The following is a 26,256-nucleotide window of genomic DNA, read 5'->3' on the forward strand; positions in this document are numbered from 1 at the left end:
GATGTGTAACCATGGAGTTAGCATATATGAGTAAGAGGGTGTGGGGGAAGTCCCCTCCCAAGCTGCAGGTGTGGGATGAGTCCCTCCCACATAAACATTTGTTCATATTTAGGGATATAGTTTAATCTGGGGCTACATCAGAAAACAACCAGATTTTGGCTAGGAAGCCTTTCAGATTAGTTTTAATGGATTTGAGTTAGGGTATTTATCCGATGAATATTAGTAAGGAGTTAAGAAGTAACTTATACTACTAACTGCATGGTACTGTCCAAGAAATGATCTACAAGCACAGGTCAATGAACAGCAGTTATCTTTTTACAGGGTCACCAAGGCTGCAACAATACCTACTTTTTCTCAATCCAAGTTACAAATGGAACCAAATAATTCTCAGGCAACAACATGATGTATTTGCCAGCAGTGACAGCAGTCTATAGACATTTTCAGTTCCCAGTTATATCTTAGAAAAAGCAGTCTATTAATCTATTATGTTTTTTACCAACTCCAAGCTGTTAAATATTTCTTCACATTCTAAAATGGCACTCAGGAACAAATTTCTCCTCCATACTTTGTCCTTCATTGTGACCAGCATCTGTACAATATAAACTTAAATTTGGCCGCTTCACTCCATAGCCTCATGCTGCACATCTTTGTTAAAGTGGCATTGCGGAATCATACTGCTCTTTCACGAACTTACTTGAAACCATCCTGTGATAACTTGATCAGTTTAAGCTATCAGTATAGTAGTCCAGACACCACTTTCCTTTGCTGCCAGAACACTTCCAAGGTACCTTCTGTAAGTGTTTCCATAACCTCATGATTGCTCGCTGATCTTTTCTTCAGTGAAGTGAGGCAAGATGTTGACGAGATATACCTTATATTCAGACTGCTCCTCATAAAATCTCTCCTCTTTTTTTTTCCATATCTGATAGTATCAATCTAAAGAAAATACATTCCTCCACTCCAGTAACAAGATCACATAAAGAACATATTTAAGTGCTGAAGGTACACTTTTATTTAACATACTTGTCAGAGGGGCTAAAGAGACCGACCAACATCATGAAGCAACATGAGATCTTTTTGCCTATACAGAGTATTTAATAAATGTATGACAACTGTGACAAATGGTGCAGGAGGAAGAAAAGGTGAAGAGAAAGGGAAATAAAGGCAGGAAAGTAACGAGGAGAGAAATAAAAGGGACTACATGGAAACATGGAAGTATACCGGAGGACAGTAAGCAACACAGCCAGAACGCAGCACAAACATGGAGGAAAATAAATAACTTCTTTTTATTTATTTATGTATTGACTAACTGAGAAAAAAACACTAAGCACAGTTGTCTTTTCTGAATGGAGATCAAGGAGCAATCCATGGTTAAATAACTTGCTCCGAGCTAGACGGAGCACAAGCTGCAAAATGTATGAATCAAATCCAGGATTACAGGATGAAGCTTGTTAGTAGCTCATTAAATTAACAATTATTAATTTAACATTTCTTAACCAGGCATGTGGGCTGGTCAATAGACCATTTTCAGCTATAACTGAGGACAGAAGGGCGAGGATAAATACAAGATATATCTGGGCAATTTAGTTTCACCTATAAACCAGAATAGTTTTGGAAGGTGGGAAAGACAGGAGTACAAAGACTGAATTTCAAACCCTGGAGCTGAGAGGTACCAGTGATCTACTGACTTATTCCCATTATTGTCTCATTGCCATCTGTACTATGCTTAATAATAAAAAGTCTGCAGGTGAATGCTGACGTGTGTGTGTGTGTAGGTAATTTCTCATTTATGCAAGTGCAGGATGACTCGCTTAATATTTTAAATAGTGCAGGTAAGTAGGATTATGCATGGAAATAAATGTTTGACAGGAGAGGTGCTGTTGTGTGAAGATATGTAAGACTGTGTTACAGAAGTGAGTGCTCATTTGTTACAGTTATAATAAGGGTTGGGAAAGGTAATAGATTTTAAATTATGCTTTAATAGTGGTATGTGTGAAGTGTGTGGATGTGGGTGTGGGTTTGTCCTGTTTAGTGGTGTTCTTAGGGGAAAGGGGTTTTATTAACGTAGTTTGCTGAGTTGGGGTTAGGGTTAGTACATATAAGCATGATGGTACAGGGAGGGGCAAAGCCCCCTGCTCTATCTCAAGGGTGCTATCCCTGAATGACTGCAAATATGTAAATAGAACAGTTAAATTAGTAAAGAATTGTGAAGTTTATGTTTAAGAATCAGTACAAGAAAGATGAAGTCGCAACTGCAATAGAATTGTTACGAGAAAGACAACAAAACCAGACATTTTTTCTATGACAAATCAACAAGGAATCTTTTGACTGTTAAGGAAGGAAAAGGAGTCAATAAAAATTAAGAACTTGCTGGAACTCTAGTTTTTGTTATAAACTAAGGTGCCCACCATAGTGCAATGAAATTCTTTTTTTCATAGATGATAGCATGTAAAAGGTACATATATGGAAATCTGCCTCAGAAACTGAAGATAGTTGTTCAAACTACAATATAGATGCATCCAGATGCTTCACTGCAAAACTACAGCTTGGAAAGGGTTAAGTTGCAGACTTCTACAGTTCTCAGAGCAGATGTCTAGTCATGAGCTCACAATGGAGATTAGAAATATTCTGGATGAGCTACCTCATGCTAAGATTACTGCTAACCTGAGCAGAAGTATCAAAACTAATGACTCTAAGTATCCCAGTTATGGCCAGATTAATTAAAAAATACTTGGATATCAGCACTGTATATAGTTTAATATTTGGGTACTTGTCCGTTATTAGGGCAACAGGTGTAATGCGCACGCAATGATTGCACATTGCATAGCCCTGAACCTCTTGTTTTGAAAGACCAAGAAACATACATGAAGACGAAGTACCCTTTTTTACTGCCTTGTAACGAGTCAGTCTGTATAACTTGTCATACGGACTTCATCAATCCATCCCCCCAACAAGTAAAATTGGACGGTACTTCCAAATGAGCAACAACAGCGCACATTCCACTCTCTGATTCTGATGTTAATACAAATGCCAGCAGCAGGGATTACTCCCTGCTGCAATACAACCAAAGCTAGCAAGCCCTGGTTATGTCTGTTTCTTTTCGGTAAATGGTGTATTGGTAAAGTTTTTTTTTTTCTTAGTTGCTGTCACTTCTGTAAGGAGAAAATTGAAGCTTCATATCGTATCGGTTGTACTGTACTTAATCATCCATAAAAAGTTTCTCTACGAACAAATCTGTCTTTTATCCCCAAGGTAGCCACAGTGGCTTCATCTAAATCAACCATTCAGTTGCTATTATTTGTCCCGAATGCCACCCATAAAAGGGAATACTTGTGCAGTGAACTACATGTTTATAGTCGTCTCTGATTGTACCATTTGCCCCAGTTACATTGGGAAAGAAAGTTTCTAAGAAGATCTCTTCTAAATGACTAATGGACTGTAAACCATTACTTTACACAAGTAAGAGAAGACTACAAAGGAGTGGAGTTCACGTGTTACTTTTTCGTTGTTTACAGTGAATTACATGTGAATGCAACTATAAGAAGTTATCGTGGTCATTAGACCTGTTGCCCCGATAACGGAAAAGTACCATAATTTGTGTGGTTTATGCACTGTTAATTTGGTAATCACAGGGCTCAAATTGTGTAGTCTTTGAACCATTTGCAAGTGAATGTAAATATTTAAATACATCATAATGGTCATGCATATTCTTTAAAGTAAGGGGATGTCATACACAGCAGTATGTGAATTGTTTAATATTCCTAAGAGTGTTTTATTAAAAAAGGGTAGTGAATCATGTGACCTGATAGATTAAGTTCTTTTTTGATCAAGCCTACAAATGCATGCAACTTTGTGTGTGTGTGTGTGTGTGTGTGCGCGCGCGCGCTCATGTGTCATGATTTTACCATCACTTTATGTATTTTTTAAGTTAATATACAGGTATGACAACACATATCTGTGAAACTATAGCAACCAGGCTAGCCATATTTTTTTCACATTTTTTTCAACACCTGTGATTTTTGCTTAAACATCCATACCACTGACTGACCTTGCCACATGTGGCTATCTAATGCTACAGAACTGCAGAACTCAGCCAGAGAACCAGATGCTAAAGTAACCGAGTACCGAATCCATTACCTTACCTAATGCATAAATGCACCAAACATGAAGACAAAGAATGCAAAAAAAAAACAAACTCCCCAAAATACCCCTCTGAACAAAATGAAATGCACACACACACACACACACACACACACACACACACACACACACACACACACACACACACACACACACACACACACACACACACACACACAGTAGCTTGCTTACCCAGCAGTAACCTTAAATCCCTGTGCTAAAACCCAGTCGCAAAACCTGTTGACTGATATAGTTAGTGTTACTGCACAAAGGAAATAGCAGAGACCTGTAAATCTGATAACATCAGTGGGAAACCTAAAACTACATACAAATGCAGAAAAAAGGCATACTTGGAAAATGGGCTTTTCCAGATGATATTAAACTGTGTAATATAAACGAAGTGGCAGCTACTTAAACATTCATTTGATTCTGTGTGCTTCTGAATTCATGCTGTTTTGTTGTATCCATTAAGCTTAGAGGCAGCAATAGTAAACTTATCATATGTTTATTTATTTGTTTTAATTAAATCTTATGTCTCCCCAGCAGGCACCTGTAATCATCTTTGGGTATGCCATGAAAATAGGTCATCTGTATCCACTGAAATTACTTGGTAAGCAGAACAGTAAAGTGTTCCATTACAGTTTTAATTGACATCATGGTACTTTGTATCTAAAGGGCCAAAATGTATTTTCCCAAAATTATGTGGACAGTTTCTTAAAAAAAAGGTTTGTAATTGTTTTAGTAAGCATCTACCCACATAATTTTACTGAATCCCTCACTGACATCAGTTGAAGGATTGTGTGGGGTGTGTCTATTTACTTTAATTGAGGGGAACCTGCACATTTGTTGTAGTGCATCCTTTAAAGTCTAAGGACTTACTTGCATATTAATCCAATGTTGACATCACAAAGGGTAAAGTTCAATTAACTGTTCAGCGATGTTACTTACGAAAATAAAGTCGTAAAGTTACAGAAGTGAGTGCTCATTTGTTACAGTTATAATAAGGGTTGGGAAATGTAATAGATTTTAAATTATGCTTTAATAGTGGTATGTGTGAAGTGTGTGGATGTGGGTGTGGGTGTGTCCTGTTTAGTGGTGTTCTTAGGGGAAAGGGGTTTTATTAACGTAGTTTGCTGAGTTGGGGTTAGGGTTAGTACATATAAGTATGATGGTACAGGGAGGGGCAAAGCCCCCTGCTCTATCTCAAGGGTGCTATCCCTGAATGACTGCAAATATGTAAATAGAACAGTTAAATTAGTAAAGAATTTTGAAGTGTTATGTTTAAGAATCAGTACAAGAAAGATGAAGTCGCAACTGCAATAGAATTCTTACGAGGAAGACAACAAAACCAGACATTTTTTCTATGACAAATCAACAAGGAATCTTTTGACTGTTAAGGAAGGAAAAGGAGTCAATAAAAATTAAGAACTTGCTGGAACTCTAGTTTTTGTTATAAACTAAGGTGCCCACCATAGTGCAATGAAATTCTTTTTTTCATAGATGATAGCATGTAAAAGGTACATATATGGAAATCTGCCTCAGAAACTGAAGATTGTTGTTCAAACTACAATATAGATGCATCCAGATGCTTCACTGCAAAACTACAGCTTGGAAAGGGTTAAGTTGCAGACTTCTACAGTTCTCAGAGCAGATGTCTAGTCATGAGCTCACAATGGAGATTAGAAATATTCTGGATGAGCTACCTCATGCTAAGATTACTGCTAACCTGAGCAGAAGTATCAAAACTAATGACTCTAAGTATCCCAGTTATGGCCAGATTAATTAGAAAATACTTGGATATCAGCACTGTATATAGTTTAATATTTGGGTACTTGTCCGTTATTGGGGCAACAGGTGTAATGCGCACGCAATGATTGCACATTGCATAGCCTGAACCTCTTGTTTTGAAAGACCAAGAAACATACATGAAGACGAAGTACCCTTTTTTACCTTGTAACGAGTCAGTCTGTATAACTTGTCATACGGACTTCACCAATCCCTCCCCCCAACAAGTAAAATTGGACGGTACTTCCAAATGAGCAACAACAGCGCACATTCCACTCTCTGATTCTGATGTTAATACAAATGCCAGCAGCAGGGATTACTCCCTGCTGCAATACAACCGAAGCTAGCAAGCCCTGGTTATGTCTGTTTCTTTTCGGTAAATGGTGTATTGGTAAAGTTTTTTTTTTTCTTAGTTGCTGTCACTTCTGTAAGGAGAAAATTGAAGCTTCATATCGTATCGGTTGTACTGTACTTAATCATCCATAAAAAGTTTCTCTACGAACAAATCTGTCTTTTATCCCCAAGGTAGCCACAGTGGCTTCATCTAAATCAACCATTCAATTGCTATTATTTGTCCCGAATGCCACCCATAAAAGAGAATACTTGTGCAGTGAACTACATGTTCATAGTCATCTCTGATTGTACCATTTGCCCCAGTTACATTGGGAAAGAAATTTTCTAAGAAGATCTCTTCTAAATGACCACTAGATTGTAAACCATTACTTTACACAAGTAAGAGAAGACTACAAAGGAGTGGAGTTCACGTGTTACTTTATCATTGTTTACAGTGAATTACATGTGAATGCAACTATAAGAAGTTATCGTGGTCATTAGACCTGTTGCCCCGATAACGGAAAAGTACCATAATTTGTGTGGTGTATGCACTGTTAATTTGGTAATCACAGGGCTCAAATTGTGTAGTCTTTGAACCATTTGCAAGTGAATGTAAATATTTAAATACATCATAATGGTTATGCATATTCTTTAAAGTAAGGAGATGTCATACACAGCAGTATGTGAATTGTTTAATATTCCTAAGAGTGTTTTATTAAAAAAGGGTAGTGAATCATGTGACCTGATAGATTAAGTTCTTTTTTGATCAAGCCTACAAATGCATGCAACTTTGTGTGTGTGTGTGTGTGTGCGCGCGCGCGCGCGCTCATGTGTCATGATTTTACCATCACTTTATGTATTTTTTAAGTTAATATACAGGTATGACAACACATATCTGTGAAACTATAGCAACCAGGCTAGCCATATTTTTTTCAACACCTGTGATTTTTGCTTAAACATCCATACCACTGACTGACCCTGCCACAAGTGGCTATCTAATGCTACAGAACTGCAGAACTCAGCCAGAGAACCAGATGCTAAAGTAACCGAGTACCGAATCCATTACCTTACCTAATGCATAAATGCACCAAACATGAAGACAAAGAATGCAAAAAAAAACAGACTCCCCAAAATACCCCTCTGAACAAAATGAAATGCACACACACACACACACACACACACACACACACACACACACACACACACACACACACACACACACACACACACACACACACTAGCTTGCTTACCCAGCAGTAACCTTAAATCCCTGTGCTAAAACCCAGTCACAAAACCTGTTGACTGATATAGTTAGTGTTACTGCACAAAGGAAATAGCAGAGACCTGTAAATCTGATAACATCAGTGGGAAACCTAAAACTACATACAAATGCAGAAAAAAGGCATACTTGGAAAATGGGCTTTTCCAGATGATATTAAACTGTGTAATATAAACGAAGTGGCAGCTACTTAAACATTCATTTGATTCTGTGTGCTTCTGAATTCATGCTGTTTTGTTGTATCCATTAAGCTTAGAGGCAGTAATAGTAAACTTATCATATGTTTATTTATTTGTTTTAATTAAATCTTATGTCTCCCCAGCAGGCACCTGTAATCATCTTTGGGTATGCCATGAAAATAGATCATCTGTATCCACTGAAATTACTTGGTAAGCAGAACAGTAAAATGTTCCATTACAGTTTTAATTGACATCATGGTACTTTGTATCTAAAGTGCCAAAAAGTATTTTCCCAAAATTATGTGGACAGTTTCTTAAAAAAAAGGTTTGTAATTGTTTTAGTAAGCATCTACCCACATAATTTTACTGAATCCCTCACTGACATCAGTTGAAGGATTGTGTGGGGTGTGTCTATTTACTTTAATTGAGGGGAACCTGCACATTTGTTGTAGTGCATCCTTTAAAGTCTATGGACTTACTTGCATATTAATCCAATGTTGACATCACAAAGGGTAAAGTTCAATTAACTTTTCAGCGATGTTACTTATGAAAATAAAGTTTTTATAAAGTGTTTTACCTTAACATTGGTGCTGTAAAATGCAGCAATAAGAGTAAAATACAGGACAGAAATGGGAGCACCACATGCAGTGGTGTACAAGGTAAAAAAAAGGCAATTGAATACTTTAATTTATTAAGCATTGGTTCAGCACTGTTTATTTTTCACATGTGTATGTGTATGTATATGTTTTTTATCTATCTGCCTAAGTGTGTGTGTTGGGGGGACAGCAGCCTTTTTCACTGCTCTGAGAAGGAGGAGGAGTTATCAGGGAGGCCTACAATGTAAGGGTCTGATGCGATAAAGGAGAACAATAACCAGCTTTCTTTATTACAGAAGACAAACAAAGGATTGTTTTCTTTTTCCCAGGAATTTGGGAGCTGTGACATTGCGCCATTGCATAAGACATTTTCTCTATTTCTAGAACTTAGCTCTCAGGAATTACTTCTGAAGTGACACCATAAAAAGTCCTTTGTGTGGCTGATGCACTGCAGTAGAAAGATGCAGATTTCTCCTTTTTAGTTTTGATTTAGATAAAGAGTTAAATGGGTCATCACCCTACTGGAGAAAGACATTTGTGGCATGCAGAATCTAATTTGCTAAGTTTCACATTCATTCTAATTCCAGTGAGGAATGCCAGTGCTAGTAGATGGATGTCTGTCTGTCTAAATGTTCTTTTAATTGCTACCTGCCAGTATGGAAACAGACACATTTTCACAACAGCAGCTCTGCCTATACTAACACTCTCTCTTAGTCTGTACCTGTGCAGCTCCCAGTTCCTTTCAATCTCAGCAGGGGCTGGAGATAAAGAAGGAATAGAATGAAACAGCATATGGTGCCATGCATTTTTAGGGTATATGGATAGGTAAATAATGTTATACTTACAGAATGGATGTGATGCTCTTGTCCTAATTTCATCTTAGGTCAAGGAAGTCAGGCATGCAGTGCCTCAGGTCAGTATAGTGGTGCTGGCACTATTACCCCATGAGTGGGCTGCCAGTAGAACAGGTGACAGCAATGGCAAATCTACTCCAGGCATCAGCTTTATAAGGTGACAAGGTATAACTCTCTCTTTTTTTTAATTTCTCCAAGTCTTTTAGGTTTCTAATACCATGAAGGGAATGGACCCCATTCTTAAGTCAAAGTATGATTAAAGTTCATTAAATTAGTATTGTTTCAGTTTTTGATGTCAACCAAAAGTGCTCTTTGCAGCACCCGTAGTTTGCCCAGTAATGACTCCTTCTGCAATTCGTATGGAGTTACATGTATTGGTAACATATCTAAATACGACTGTAAATTCTTTTTTATAGGACCCATTTCTCTTACTACTATTGGAACTGTCTGGTTATCTTTCTTCCACATTGCTCTTGTTTCTGCCTGCAGATCATGATATTTTATGACTTTGTATCTCACTATATGCAAGACACTGTAGTTACTGGGTGTGGCGATTTCAGTGATCAATGCTACTCTTGTCTTCTTTTCTTGGACCACTATACCTGGTTTTCTAGCATCTATCTTTTGAACTGTTGGTAATGGGTGATCCCATGTGATGTAGACTTCTTCATTTTCTGTGATGTTTTGTGGCTCATGTTTCCAGTGTTTTTCAGTCACTTCAGTACCATAATATTTGCACAATCTCGCCACATTATTATGCCTTTCAATATACAGTCCTTCTGCCATTAGTATGTCACAACCAGCAAAGAGGTGTGTGACTGTTTCCATTTCGGTTTTACAAAACCTACATTTCTCTGTTTTCCCACACATTCAATGGACTTTATAAACAAATGTGTACACAGCCCACTATCTTTGGCTGCCAATATTAGCCATTCATCTCTTGGTTTGAATTTGCCTCTCCTTAACCATTCTTGTTTGTTGCTGATCAACATGAGGTTCTTCCAGAAGTTTTCTATACTTGCAACTATATTTATGCTTTTTCCACATTTCTTGCCTTCCCATCTGATCCTTCACCTTATATTCTTTCTTTTGTATTTTGGCACATTCATTTCCTGTCTGATTTTTATCTACTTCTGGTTTGATTTCCATTCCTGCTTGATGCCGATAAGCTTCTGCTAGATTAAGCAAAGAAGTCAACTTAGATTTATTCTCCTCATGTTTCAAAGCATTCACTACATTTGGGTCTTGTGAGGTCAGCAGATATGTGTGGAGTCCCCCGATTGCAGATGTATACATATAATCAGTTTCAAGGAGGCCCAGCCCTCCTTTGGAATGGGGAATATATAATCTTGGTATGCACTGATTTTTATAAATCATTTGATGAGCATGAAGAATCCTTCTTGTTTTCCTATCTAATCTATCCAACATGTTTTGGGGCCAGTCAATCACTCCAAAACTGTAAGTTAGGACAGGAAGAGCAAATTGGTTTATAGCTTGGATTTTGTTCCTAGATGTCAGTGCTGTTTTCAGGATTAATTAAAGTCTTCTGAAGTATTCCTTACTAAGTTTTATTCGCATTTGTTCATGTTTTATTGCTGATCCCTCATCAATTCCAAAATATCTATACACTCTTTCTTGCTCAAACTCTTTTATATCACATTCTTGTCCCAAACTGATGTTTTCCTAGCTTTGCAGTTCTCCTGTTTTAAAGGTTGCTTTTGCACATTTATCAACACCAAATGACATTCTTATATCACCTGAAAAAGTTTTGACAACTTGCAGTTCTGCTTTCAATTCCTCATTTGATGAGCTATACAGTTTTAAATAATCGACAAAGAGAAGATAAGAAGTCTTTACACTTTGTTGTTTTCTAGGAGCCAGATTATAGCTATGGCCTAAGCTGTTAAGTAGACAGCTTAATGGGTTAAGGGTAAAGCAGAACAGCAACGGTGACAAAGAGTCACCCAGGAATATCTCCCTTTGAATTTTTATCCCTGGGATAATAATTTGTCCTTTATCATGGCCTAATTGCAAAGTGGTCTGCCACTGTTTCATGGTCACTGTAATGTAGTTGATTAATGTAGGGTGTATCTTATACATTTTTAAGCACTCTTTTATCAATGAATGAGGGATACTATCAAATGCATTTTTGTAGTCAGTCCATGCCATACTTAGATTCTTCCCCTTTTTACAGTTCTCCATTTTATTTAACAACAAATGATCCTTTGTTCCATATGACCTTCTTTTATTGCCTTTTTGTTCTACTGCTATAATTGAGTTTTCTTCTAAATGACTATAAACTCTGTCAGCATCACTTCCCATGTATAGTTTATACATTGTTGGAAGGCAAATTATTGGTCTATAATTTTTAGGGTAGCTTGCAGGTTCACTCTTAAGTAAGAGCATTGTTTGTTCCGTTGTTAACCAGGTTGGTGTCTGTTCGGGGTGCGCATATAAATAGTTCTTACTCATGGCTAAATCTTAGTGCAAAGATGCTAATACTTTCAACCAAAAGGTAGGTACTGCATTTGGGCCTGGGGTTTTCCAATTAGAGGCTTTTCTTAACTTTGTTTCAATCTCTCTGGCTGTTATTTCATCCCATTTCACATCCTGTACCTTTAAACCTCTTATTCTTTCTTTAACTTCTATCCGTTATCTATTCTAACTCTCCTATAGGGGCTTACAGATGTAATACTTATGGAGAATGTCCAAAAATATTTGGATGGGATCCCCATCACACAATCACTGTGCTCTGAAAGAGCACTTTCCTCATTGTTTCCAGCCATACTTGTCTCACCTTCAAAGATCTTTGGAAAAATGGAAGGGACCTGGCAACCAAAGCAGATCTCACATTTCCATCCTTGATGGGCAGCAAGGAGAACTGCATTTGTGAGGTGCTTGGCAAAAAAAAAAAAAGATAATATAGGTACTATATCGTTAAGGCTCCAGTGTCACTTTAAGGTGTGGAACATGTCAGTCCTACCTCCCTGTCGAGAATCAAGGACACTGATTTTCAGGTTTAAAAATAAATAAATAAATACATTCCATTTTCATGAGATGAAATTTGGGAATTATACCAGTGAATTTTAAATATTATTACAGTGATTTCATTAGAACTTTCATCTGCACAAATGTATATTGAAAATTAAAGCAAATTCTCGACACAAAACACCCAATAATACATGCTGATAATATTGTAAATAATAAGTCTGAGCAGAAATACATTTTGTAGTGAGTTAATTTTCTGTCATACATTGCCAAATTCCATGAAAATATTGCATTCTTTTAAATTTTCAGACAGTCAAAATGTGATTTACCAGTATTTTTGCCTAGAAAAAAACAAAACAAAAATCCGTTTCATTGCTGAGAATAAATGCTGGTAAATTATGGGATGGAAATTTTCATCAATTTAGCATAATTAACTTTCAGAGCATACAGAGAGCTTACAGGTGCTCAGGTGTGTGTATGGAATTATGTACAACCCTATAAGATGTTTATCACGGTTTACCTTTATTTAGTTGAAAATGTAATGTGCGATCGCACTATTGTGTGACTGTAAATGGTGAATTTGGAAATATGTCCGAATCAAAATATCAAAAATGGTGTACTGGAAATCCAGATTCGACCATTTTTGAACTGCATCACAACAGTGACATTTAGAAAACATTTCCTGATGTCTCCAAACATTGTTACATATGGGGGCAAACCCCCATGCACCCCCTCAATGGGGAGATGCCCCGCAACACACACCCACACACATCCCCTGCTAATTTAATATATTAACTCCGAGATTGCACTACAGTAAAGGAAAGGGTACATGTCCTGATCCCTACTATTGTGCAATCTGCACCAGGAATGCTGAATTCAAATGAGCGAATGCACACCGGCATTCGCTCATTTGAATTCACAACTATGTGATTCAACATTCCCAAATCTTGCCATTGTACTTTCACACTTTAGTGCATCGTACAAAGGAATCCCGACCTAATGAAGGTAAACTAGGGTGACCAAATCATGAACTGGAAAAAACGGGACACACCCAAGGAGGGTTTGGGGGATACCCTCCAGCTAAAGAGGGGTCCGGGGAGCCTCTGCTAGAAACTATTTATTGAAATATGCTAATTTTAACTATTTTGAGACCTAGAAATCTTTTTAAATTTACCTTCACTTTTGTAATCTAATTTAAACACTGAGGCATATCATAAACGAAAACAATAATTTTGCAGTGAATCCTTATTTATTTATACATATTTTACAACATAATACAACACAAAAAATTAAATTTCACTAGTCTAGGATTTAAATTGAGGATATTTGGCTGTTGTCCCAGCCATTGTTAAAACCTCCTTCTTATCTAATATAAACTTGTAAAAACTATAACAGTCCATTTCGAAAGTGTAGAGAACTTGCAGATTGCAGAAAGGGTCTCCACTCTCATCTTGTTTCTTTCGTCCGTCCATTGAATGTTCATGAGCGAAAAGATTCTTTCAGTATTACCATTATGGGCATGAATCGCAAGCACATATTGGCAATCTTCAAAAATTCAGAGTTCTGTTCTGGCCTAGTATGGGTTTTGAAAAAACGAACCCACTTTTCGTGACACTGAGGTGTTTTTTTATCTTCATCAGTCCACTCTTTAATATTTTCACTTACAAAATCCGCTAACGATGCCAGTTGATCAAATAGCAAAGTATCATTTATTTCAATACTTTTTTCGTTGAAGTAACAAATAGTTTCTTCAATTTGTTCCGAACTGGGGATGTCCTTCAAAAGCATCCATTTGAATTTTGAGAAGGTAGAGAATGGCACACTCCATTTTTTAAGATATTGTAGGCAGGTTTCATAAAACTCGTTAACTTCATTTTTTAAGTTAATTTCGTCTTGTTGCGTAATATTGGCCCGTTTAAGAATGGATTTTACACTAAATGATAAAAACTGTTCCTCTTTTCTTCTGGTCAAAGCTTTGAGAGTACATTCCAATACATCATTGACTTCCATAACACTTTTTGTACTTTCTTCAATCTTTTTAATTCCTTGGTGAAAAATACTGAGTTGGCTATGGATAAACCATAGGTATGCCTCACTTAAAGGATTATTAAAAAATGTTAACAAAATCTTTGGAGCTTTTTCCTTGTTTAAAAAGAAATCCTTTAAAGCATCAAACAGCTTTAAAATTCATTCTATTGCAGGCATCAAAGACAGCCAACGAGTTTTTGAATACGCCAAAATAGTGCCAAATTCGATGTTGACCATTTCACAAAATTCTTTTAGCCTCTCTGTTCACACCGTGTATATAGAAAAATAAGAGAAGAGTTTGACAACAATACCTTCAATGTCACAGCTTAATCTATCAGCTGCTGCACATATGCAGTTATGTAGTACATGTGCAGGACAACCCACGCCTTCAATACCACCATGTGAATTAGTTGTTAATTTTGTAAATACATTGTTTTTTCCCACTCTATTCAAACCACCAAAATTTGTGTTGGTATTGTCACCACAAAACGCAATGCAACTGTTTTTATTTAACTTGAATTCATCAATACAGTTCAAGCAGAAACTAGATATCTCATCTGACGTTTCACATGGCAAGGAAGCTACTTTCAGTAACTTTGACTTTATCCTTTCATTTATGTCAAAAAACTGAACTACAAAAGGAAACATTTTTATAGCCTTGTGATTAATTGCATCAGTTGAAATGCCATAAAAGGGGATTTATTTATCTCTTCAATGCTAGTTTTCATGCTGAATGGAGCTAAAACACCAGTTATCAGGGCTGATTGCTTTGTTCTGACAGAGCTAAACTTTAATGCAATTGATGAGACACTAAACATAACGCTGTTTAACTTGTTGACACAGTCATTTGACCTAAAGCTGTGATGGTGTTTTACCGTATGGTAGGCCTGAGTTAGTTCAGCACCTCTAACTTTCGTTTCTTCATTAGAATCGTGTTTTATAAAATAATTGTTAAGAGACATACTGCTACTTGGGGCATTCAGTCTGTTCCTATGTTTCACTGATGTGATGTGTTGTTTTATATCTGAACGTCCACCATGACCAATACTAAAAACACTATTGCAAACTGTGCACTCGGCTTCACTGTCATAGCATCCCTTTTTAATATAGTTCCACTCTTTGGAATACTCCTCCATAAACTTACATTGACGCTTGGGCATAATTATTGTCTATATGAGATGATAATATAAAATTAAAGAATAAAGTTCAACACCCAAAACAAACACCTGTCACTCTGACACGAACAGGCCGGCAGGGATCACACATAAGACTAACACATTACATGCTGCTACAGGTCTGACTGTATGGCTATGCTTACTTCTAAAAGTTTGTAGCACTTAAGACTAGAAGTGCTTAGAGGAGCCCCTGACTTGATATTTGCTGGGGGCCCCCAAAATGCTAGCACCGGCCCCGGTTATACTTTATTGTCTTTGCTCCTCAACTACAGTGTACCTTCTTACGTTCTCCATTGTAGAGTTCCTTTGGCCATCTCTTCCTTGCTCTATGTTTGCTTTAAATAATCGCTTGTGTCCAGTAGCCATAGCAACAAGGTCTCATGTTCTTTACGCTACTCAAAAGTCTAAAAAATGAAAAATATTAAAACAAGATCAGTTTCGCATACAGACTGACCTTAAAGTTATCAAATTTACATACATAAAAATACGCAGCTGGTATCGCCAAATAAGTTTCACATAACACTCCAAAACCCCAAATTACATATTTTAAAAAAGTAGCTTTCAAGAAATTGTGAAACATCTGATATGACGCTGTAAAATATATTTTTCAAACTTTCCTTCAGATACCATTCATTTCAAATAATTGCAACAACACACATACTCACCTTCTTCACCACCGTTTATCTACCATAACCTGCCAATCAAAACAATGAGGTGGGATTTAGTTTACTTGACACGCCCTTTACAAAAGGGGAGGATGTGCTATCGCTTTTCGCGATGCATTGTTGGTACTGCAGTTTTTAACTGCTCATTTCGTCATATTAGCTATGGAAATAGAGCCGTAGTCCCTGCAGCAAAGGAAATAGTAAAAATGCGGCGTGACGCAATACTGACATGTGACATTGACAACTTCAGTTATGTTGAGTTTCGATTTTTATTATCAATATTTATTGTGTGCTGTGTGGTAAATGAAGGAAACGTATATCACAAGTGTGCATGGTGGAAGAAGCCACTTTTTTATTCTTAAAATGACCTGCTTTTGTCTTAGAAAAGTTCAATGGGCACTTCAACCCCTTATATACAGATGTGGCGGTTGACATGTAGAATATGCTTATGTACACAGTCTTTCTTACCACTATCAGTTGGTCCGTCATCATCATCATCAATGAGGAGTAATAATGGTTTGAAAACTTGTGTTGAGGCACTTGTGGGTTCGGGTGTATGGAGGGACAGCACCAGTCTGCATTTTATTACGAAGCGCAGCATTTACACACCCACTCAAAATTATACGCAAAAGAGAACGAGCATAGTGGACAGCAAGTATCTGTATGGAAAAAAGCTGCTCCTCCCTCATCTGTTACTCAGAAAGGTAAACAGAAAATACCTGTTTATTTTTGCAAGCTTTTCAGAAGTAGCCAAAATATTACTTGAAGTTATATAATTAGGAAGTTTTAGTGATTTGATAGAAACGGGACATTTAGGCATCCCGAGAGACTTTTTCGGGACACCGGGTACGATCGCGAAAAAACGGGACAATCCCTTTTTTACGGGACGTTTGGTCACCCTAAGGTAAACTGTTTATCACGTTTGTTCATTGTGCAAATTGAGGTATTCTGGAACACTAATTAGAGGAGCCCTAATTAGCATAATCATTGCAGAAAGACAGGGATTCTGCATGATATCAGCATGATGGGATCCCAGATCATTATTGCACTACTGAAGATGTCATTTAGATTGAATTCTGAGGAAACAACATTTTTGTTCCTCAGTGAGTATCTGTTTACATAAGGTGTTAAGTTTTACAATGTATATTTGTACATGGCTAACTTTTTAAGTGCTATGTACTGTAAGGCCTAGAGTTGCTGTCAGTTTTTTAGTGTATGCACTGATGTATTATGCACTGCTCTCAGAAGGGGTACATTCCAGGACTATTTTGCCTTAGCAGGATGCAGGTACCTTACAATATTTGTTGTAGCAAAGTAAAGCATGGCAAACACCAATACAATGTGGTGTGGTTTAAGTATATGAGATTATACTATATATTGTGTACAGAAGTTTTGGCTCATTTGCATGTGCTTTTTAAGTTAAGTGCTTGGTTAACTGCAGTTATGTGCTTTTTTTTTTGGTGCATGGGAGAAATCGGGATTAGGAGACAAGTAATAGCTGACATTCAGATATTGGTTGTTGAATGCAGGAATATTATTAGGACATTGTTATGTTATTATTTTTAAGATCCATGTAGGACCACAGCTGTTTATTTCAGTGTTTTTCATACCAACAGCACTGTGCCCAAGAAACTGACAGAGAAAGGTGCATCCACCTGTAAGCCCAAGTTCTCAGAATCTGAAAATGAGGTGGTACTGGAGGCCCTCCTTCTCTGTGGTAGACGTCTCTTAGTATTGCATGCCACAGATCAGCCTTTCCGTGAACAAGTGTGGCAAGAAGTTGTGAGCAACTGTCCACTATCAATGCCTCAGGTATGTAGTCATGCTATAAGTACATGGCTCTAACTGTAACTGTTAATCACATTACAATTTAAAATACTTCTCTCACTTGTGTCATATTGGTACATCTGCCATCCAGACCTGTAACTGGGTATCATCTTTTATAAGGCTATCTGCTGCATGTTTAGTTTTGGAGATGGGTCATAGTTATATTGGATATATTTTTTTTGGTATTCAGAGGTGCATCATTTTTGGCCATAGCACCGAGGAACCACCTTGTCTGATGTTGGAGGATCTTTTGCATCTTTTTAAGATAGCAGGAATAATCTGGTACAGTTAGGGCTGCAGAGTGTGTGATAGACACAGGGAGTGTGACTCCCACATTCCCTTCTCTGAGTAAGGACACAAGTGTGCATGTCTATGCATACCCAGGACACACTACCATCTGAGAGTGGACAGGCAAATGAGGATACAGCAGATCAGGGCAGTTTGGCTGCCCCTAGTACAGATTTGTCTGAATCTGCCCCAGTCAGGAAGGCTCACAAAGGGAGGAGTCAGTACAGATTCTCACAAGAGGAATGGTTCCTACCCTCTCCCTGAGATTGGGGCATTATTAATAGGCACCCAACATATGTGTAGGGCCACCATGGAGGCAAAGGCTACTTCCAATGCAGCCTTGGCAAAGGTATGATGATGATCCAGACTGTGAGTGCTGATATATGGGAGTGTATGAACTGTAAATGTGATTTACTGGATAGACTGAATTGCATATTGGAAAATGCAGTGCATTTTCTGGGATGTCTGTTACAGGTGAGGGGCCATCCTCATGGCTAGTCATCTACTACATCCATAGATGTTAGCCAACATGGTGGTAAATGAGCAAGATCCCACTCTCACAGTGCTAGTGCTTCCACAGCAACATCAGTTGTGGATGTGTGTACATCGAAGAGAGGAGGCTGTCTCTATGGTCATGGTCATTGTCATGCTGGCACATCCTCCAAAAGATATTAGTCACAGTCGGGTAGCATACCAACATCAAGCCAAGGTCATGGGACAACAAGTGCAACTCCTTGTAGAGCCAGCTGTCATGGGTGAAGGCATGCAAAGGAAGCTGAACCCTCTGTCCAGTGAGCCACACTGCAGCGCTGGTCCATTAGCTGAAACTGTGTCCCCACACACACACACACACACACACACACACACACACACACACACACACACACACACACACACACACACACACACACTTACAGACAGTAAAACAGTCTCCAGCACATCCCACAATCCCACTACAAGCAATTGTCATTTTAATATACTTCTTTCCTCTCACACATGCACTTCCCTGTGAAAGACACACATTCCTTTGCCCTGCCCTGTGTACACGGTTACTTGGGCAGCCTATAGATGATGCACAACGTGGCTGTCTTATACATGGGAAAGCACAGTCTGGTGGTTTGTATGCATCATTTTACTGTTGTGTATATGCTTAGCTCTTGTGTACTTATATAGTGGCTACATCACCTGTCCAAATGATGGAAAGTGTGCCCTGCACTTTCTACAATGATACTTAGGTTGCCTATATCTGATGCAAAGTATGGACAGTCCATGCATGAGTAAGCAGGCAGGGACCCAGATGTGCTGGGTGCCTTTGGTGGTGGTGGCATTTTTATATGTATTATGTTTACTGTGTGCATTTGCTTAGCTCTTTCATAGTTACTTTGTAAAGTTACACGCACTCCACCACATTACTTCTACTGCCATGACATACTTTGCCTCCTTCCACTGGGCTTGGTTATTCCCTGTTGTTATCTCATCCTCTTACTCTCTGTCTGTATCATATGTTGCTGTGGTCCCTGAATATGTGCACCCTGCTGTAACTACTTTCTAAGAATAATATTGTGTAACATAACACACAATATATGTCAGTATTTATACACACATGGCAGGGTCATACCACAGAACACTACCAAATGTATCTAGGCATAGAAAATGTGGGCATGGTTGTAACCATGGTCAGTTGGGTTATGTGAATTTCTAATAGGTGTCATGAACGAGGATGTCAAGGCAAATTCAGTGTCACCCATAACATAACTCTTTGGGAAGTACTCCCTTACAAACTGTTGATAGAGGTCACGTGTGTGCTATATGTTAGAACTGTGGAAATTGCCTGGGTGCCCTACAGACACACACAGACACACACACACACACACACACACAGACACACACACACACACACACACACACACACACACACACACACACACACACACACACACACACACACACACACACACACACACGTACACGTGATGGAATGATAACCCTTATGGTTCACATACCTTTAATTCAATGTGAGTACATTCTAAGGCCCCCAGTACCTCAGGGAAGAGGGCGACAGCACAAAAGTCCTGCATGGTATTTATTCTCTCCTCTTGGTATGTGGGAACCACAGAGTAAAGAATGGCATCAAGGAACTGGTGAGTTTTCTGGAAGCAGATGCTCGTGATACCCCCTGTTTTCCTCTGTTAGTTGCTGAAGGGTCCCTGTAACTAGTATATGTAAAAGCAGAACATTCCTTAGTATCTTAGGGATGAGTAATCCACAGTTTGCATGGAGCTGCAGATGAGGGCAACATGCATCCACTATTTGTTGCATGGTGTTCCTGTCCACAAGATAATGGTCCATTATCTCATTGTCATGGCAGGGGAAGTTGTGTGGTCTGAAAACCCTGCTTCTCAAGTGACATTGCACACCATCAGCTGCAGCAGTTACATATAACAGCATTTTATAGATACAAGTTGACAACGACTTTGGCAAACCCTAACAGTAGTCAGTATTTTACAATGCCTGAGTATGAGCATCTGGCAGTGTGCAAATCTAAGGTGGGCACAGTGTCTCTGCATATTTAAACTTTCATAAATCACTCCATCATGTTTATTTGCCTCATTAGTATACATGACACATGATTATGTGTCAGATTCTGCATAGCTGGAGATGTGGCTCATTATGTTATGTGCATATGCACTGATATTATTAGGACAGTTGTGGGTTCGATCCCTATAATATATAAAAGAATATTGTTATCAGAGCAAAATTTTCTGTGAAAATATTTAACATATTAAAAATGAACTAAATTGTTAAAATAATTGTGTAGGTCATATTATTACAGGATTATTTTCCTTTACTATATTTTATGGGCATGAAAAAAAATAATTATGGCATTTCATTATTTTTGTTTGTCTCTTCCTCTAGCCTCTCTCTCTCTCTTTTTTATGCTTATTGACTTTGATATAATTTTTGTTTTTATGCTTTTCCATTTCTACTATTATATACGGTAGCAGAAGGACCTGCACTAACCATAGTGCTGTGGCTTGCCATCCCCCAACAAGTGACGTTTGCAGTGTCACCACCACCACCTCCCAGCCTGATACTGTTGACTCCATATTTGCTGCCCTACCTGCACCACCTGCTTCAGATAGCTCTACAATGGAACTGGTACAGTAGTACCTGCTAGTAGCAGTGCAAGTGGAGGTGGCAATTGTGCTACCTGTCAGGAACTAGCAGAGTTTGGGGAGAGGGGATACTAGACAGAAGCCTTGAAGCTCACATTGGCTGTATTGAGACCATACTCCAGTAACTTGTTTAGTGTATTATCTGTCCAGTGCTTCATCAAGAACCTCAAGCAAGAACCAGTGGTAACAGCTACAATGAAGAGGAGTAATCTTCCACTGTTTTACGCTAGCAGAGAAGGCATCACGGAACACCCAGTCTTACCCTCAAACCCAGTGTTCTCCTCCCTTTTGTGTCTACAACTACCCTTGTTATGCTACACAGTCCACCCTTTCCCCTTGTCTGCCCTCTGTTTCAGATGTCTCCTTCACCATTGTTTCTCAATGTTTTGCTACACACCTTGTCAATCATGCCTGTCTTTCTCTGCTTACTAACCTCTCCCTCCTACCTACCTCTTATATGTCTGGTTTCTTTCCCTGACTTTCCCCTCTCATAGTAAAAAAAAACTTAATTGCTTCCTATTACCTTTCAACTTCCCACATATTGTACTGATGGACAAAATATATTGTCTTCGACTTGTAATTTTAGACTATGTTGTGCTCTGACAAAAAAGTAACACTTCCATACCACAAATACTCACAACTATTTAATACAACAAAATTATTAGATAAGAATTTCAGACATATCATCCATTGGCTTAGACATTAAACAAAGTTCCCGGCTTCTTGAGTTGGTGGCAGCTCAGGTGGTTGTAAAAGATCCCACAACACCTATCAAAAGAGTAGGAAAAGTTCCCCAGTGCCCTAGCCAAATTACCCTAGTAGTATAAATACCACCTTGGGTCGATCCTTAAAAAGAGACTGCAAGCTTACTGACCATTCCTGAATGGCTCACCTTGTATTGTGTCCTCTGCTTGCTCCCCTTTTTCATCTCTGTCATATCCTCCAAGTTCCAGCCTTTAATCTTGAAAACATATAGATAAACATACCACAAACATGACCAAAAAGGAATCATATATTAAAATCATCTTTCTGTGGTCATACCTTGCACAGTAGTTGGCAGTGAGCAGCATTGCTGGTCATCGATAACCACTGGAAAATATTAGTTCTCTTCCTATGGCAAAATCAAAGAAAATTCCTTGGGGGTGTGTACCAAGATTCTGCCATTGGTTGCACAACAGAGGTGAGCATCAGTAAGCAATCATGACATAAAGTACATAAAGTGAATCATTTATCTCTAACTGCATCCTTGTCTAAATGTATTTATAAGGAGAGGGTGCCATTCCAGAGCACTTGCTGCTAGTCTCAGATCCACTGAAGGAGGGATGTTGTATTACAGTTTTGCTTTCAGTCTGCATATTTGTTCTATTCCACTTTCTTTTGATGCTTTTTTGCCTACGGTTTCTGTGACATACCTAGCTAATGCACTGGTTGATGCACTATGAATGAAGTATGGTTGGGTTCATATCCTGTCATGGCTGCTTTTGTTTTCTTGTTGTAATGTGTTGCATTACCTTTAAATATATTTGACTGACACATTCCTTATGAAAGATTATGTGGCATGTGTAGTTAATGGTTTCCTTATAAAGTGGAAGTTACACATTCATGTGTTCAAATCCATTGTTGCGTAATTATTTTTATGTTGTTATGTGACAAAATCTCATGACGTGATTAATTTCTATCATCAATGTGTAAATTCTGTCAGTTTTGAAATTTCTAACAAAATGTGTTTATGTATTTCTGTTGCATTATTGATGTAATACGTTAATAATTTAATGGAAAACATTACAGCTAATGCTTTTACTCTACCTCCTTAAATGGCTCAGTGTATTTATACTGGGAGCATTGCATGTTATTGGATGTCTCAAAATACTGGAGGATTGTATGTTTGACTACAATGTTTGCACTCTGCAAAAGTTCTGTATTTCCTGGGTATGAGTAACTTATGAGACCTGCTTTGTCTGATTCCTTTTGTGGCTACCCTAGCTAATGGAATAGTTTGGATAACATAACAATGACAGGCATGGATTCAGAGCCATTGGTATCTTTTTTAACTTAATACACCTTCAGACTGCACACTCATTATTTGTTCACATTCTCAACTTTTAAAATGGTGCAAAGTACATAGAAAAAAATGCATTTCTGTAATCACAGATTGACAGTGGGCAGAGAGTAATGTGGATGCCCATTTATAACCTGGGGAAAATGGCAGTTCATGTCCTATGGCAAAAAGGGAGGAAATTCCTTTACCTGCACTAATGTTCTGGTGTGACTTGAGCTTACGCTCAAGACATGTCAAAATGCAATAGTAATATAAGCATTAAATAAAAGTAGTTTAACTGTAACAGTTTCTATGGGTCATTGTAGTCTTGATGTAATGTGTACACTGTCAATAAATTGCGTGGTGGGTTTTGACTACTTGACTGCTGGATTTAGTATAACATAACTCATTTTTTAGTCATTTTGGTTTTTCTCTGGGGTCCCTAGGAAATATATAGGTCAAATGAATAAGAATTAGGCCGGCAAGGGTTCAAATCCAATGTGCTGAATCTTCCACATTTCCATAATGTTTGTTTTTAAAACATTCCTTATAATGTGAAAGCTTCAGTGGCTGTTCTTGCCTGTAAATTGCTGTGGAGAATAAGACTAAAAAAGTATTGTATTCAAATACTGTGTAGCCTTTTTATTTTAATTTGTTCTCACTCTGTAGATCTTATATATTTATTTGATATGTATCATCTATATCCCCATACAAACAGCCTTATAGTTCCCTGGCTAATGTACTGCTATTGGGATATAACTATGAAAGGTGTGGGTTACAGTTCATTGGGGTTTACTTTTCTTTGCCACCCACATTTATAATGCTCAGTCCCTCTTGCCTCACTTTTGTGATTTCCCTTATGAACATTCCCTTAAACATGAATTTTCTGACACATTCACCATGTTCTTCTGTGACTTCACATGATACTGCAGTTATCTGGAGTATATCCCTTAGACAAACATACTTTTCCTTTTGGGGGGTGTACTTTGTATCAGTCTTAGAAACATAACTATTGTGTCCTAAAATTTGTATCAGTCTTAGAAACATAACTATTGTGTCCTAAAATTACCTTTCATCTTAACTAAAACACATTTATCATGTCACATGCATGCTCCAAAATGCTTATGAAATAAAAATCCTCTTTCTGTGGTGATCTGATAAAGAACAGCTAGCAGAGAACAACTTTGCTATCCATAAATAGGAACTGATAAATGATAGTTCTTGTAATATGGCAACAAGATAGGAAATTCCTTCAGCTCTGCTAGTGTTTTTGATGTCTATTGAGCAATTCAGTTTACTCACAGTGCATGACAAAAAGCAATGGTGATATAAGCATAAGATGACGCTATCAGTTTAACTGTAACAGCTTCAATGGCTCATTGCACTCATGATGTGATGTTTACCTTGTCAGTAATGTATGTGGAGACTTTTCTTCCCCTGAATGCTGCAGTTTGTTTAACACTGATAATTTTTCAGTGTTACATGCTTTTGGTGAACTCCCTTCAAATACTATCCTGTGTTCTTCTGTGGTGTCAGTAACTAATACACAGATCAAGAAAAATGAGTTAGGTAGGCAGGGGTTCAAAACCAATGATGTCTTGCTTGTATCAGTGTAAATAGGGTGGAGGGTTTTCATACCATAATTGTTGTAGCTTGTTTAACATTGCTCATTTTTCAGTCTTTTACATTGTTGCAACACTCCATTCAAATGTGTGCTTTGTGACAACAGTATATTAAGTTATTCTGTGACATCACTAGATAATCCACAGATCAAAAGCAAATGAGTTAAGTAGGCAGGGGTTCAAAACCAATGATGTATATCCTTTATTTTTGTGGACTATTATATAAATAGCATGCACTAATTACCTAGTATGCAAATATGAAGTAATGTATGCTACTTGGATGTGATAGTTTAACAGAAATGTATAGATTGTCAGTAAATTGGGTGAGATCAATCTCAATTGCTGTAGTTTGTTTAGCAGTACTTGTTTTGCAGCCTTCCAGACTGTTATAAAACATCTTCAAATATGTGCTTTTTGAAATTCTTACATTCTTCTGTGGCATTGTTAAGTAATGCACAGGTCAAGTAGAAATGGTTTAGGCAGATGGGTTCAAATAGAAAATGTTACATCTTGCATCACTGTTCGACATGATACATATAGCGCAACAGAGACCTACCATGCAAATATAAAGTAATATAATCATAAATCAGTGTATGTAACAGCTTCCATGATTTACATCAGTCATGCCGTGATGTAAAAATCTTGATAACTGTATTCTGTTATCAATATTCACTTTTCATTCTTCAACAGTGTTGTACAATTACTCTGATTTATATGTTCTATGACCCCCTTTAGCATACATTCTTCTATGACTTCACTTGGTAATATATGAATGCAGAGAATACCATTGCCAAAGGCAGGTGTTTAAACCCATTTATGTGTATCATCTTATGTTGCTAGTATGTGTTCCCTTTACCCTGGAATTTACTTTTCATTCATGTGTCCTATGTGTGCTTCTATGGAATCCTAGGATAATGTATACCACATAATCCCTTCAGATGTTTTCCTGTTCTGATGCTATCATGTGTTCCATTCCCCTACAAACCAACATTCCTAACATCAATGTGTAAAGTATGCCATGCATTTTGTCACTTACTAAACAAGTATATTTTGGCATGTATCTGCCATTATTGAGCCAGGAAGCTGGGAGACAGGTGCTGCTATCACACCTCTCTCTCTTGATGATTCCATATTTGCTCATCATTGTGTTGTACTCTGTGCTTCCTTCTCTTTGTCATCTGTTGGTTTCGGGTCTATATTGAATTAGCAAATGCTTAGAAAAGCGAATGCTAATTCATCAACCCCTTTTAAGTGAAAGCTTACAATCCCGAACACCCAGAACA

Source organism: Protopterus annectens, chromosome 1.part2 (genome assembly GCF_019279795.1).
Source record: "Protopterus annectens isolate FY-2018-M chromosome 1.part2, PAN1.0, whole genome shotgun sequence".
NCBI classification, from domain to species: domain Eukaryota; kingdom Metazoa; phylum Chordata; order Ceratodontiformes; family Protopteridae; genus Protopterus; species Protopterus annectens.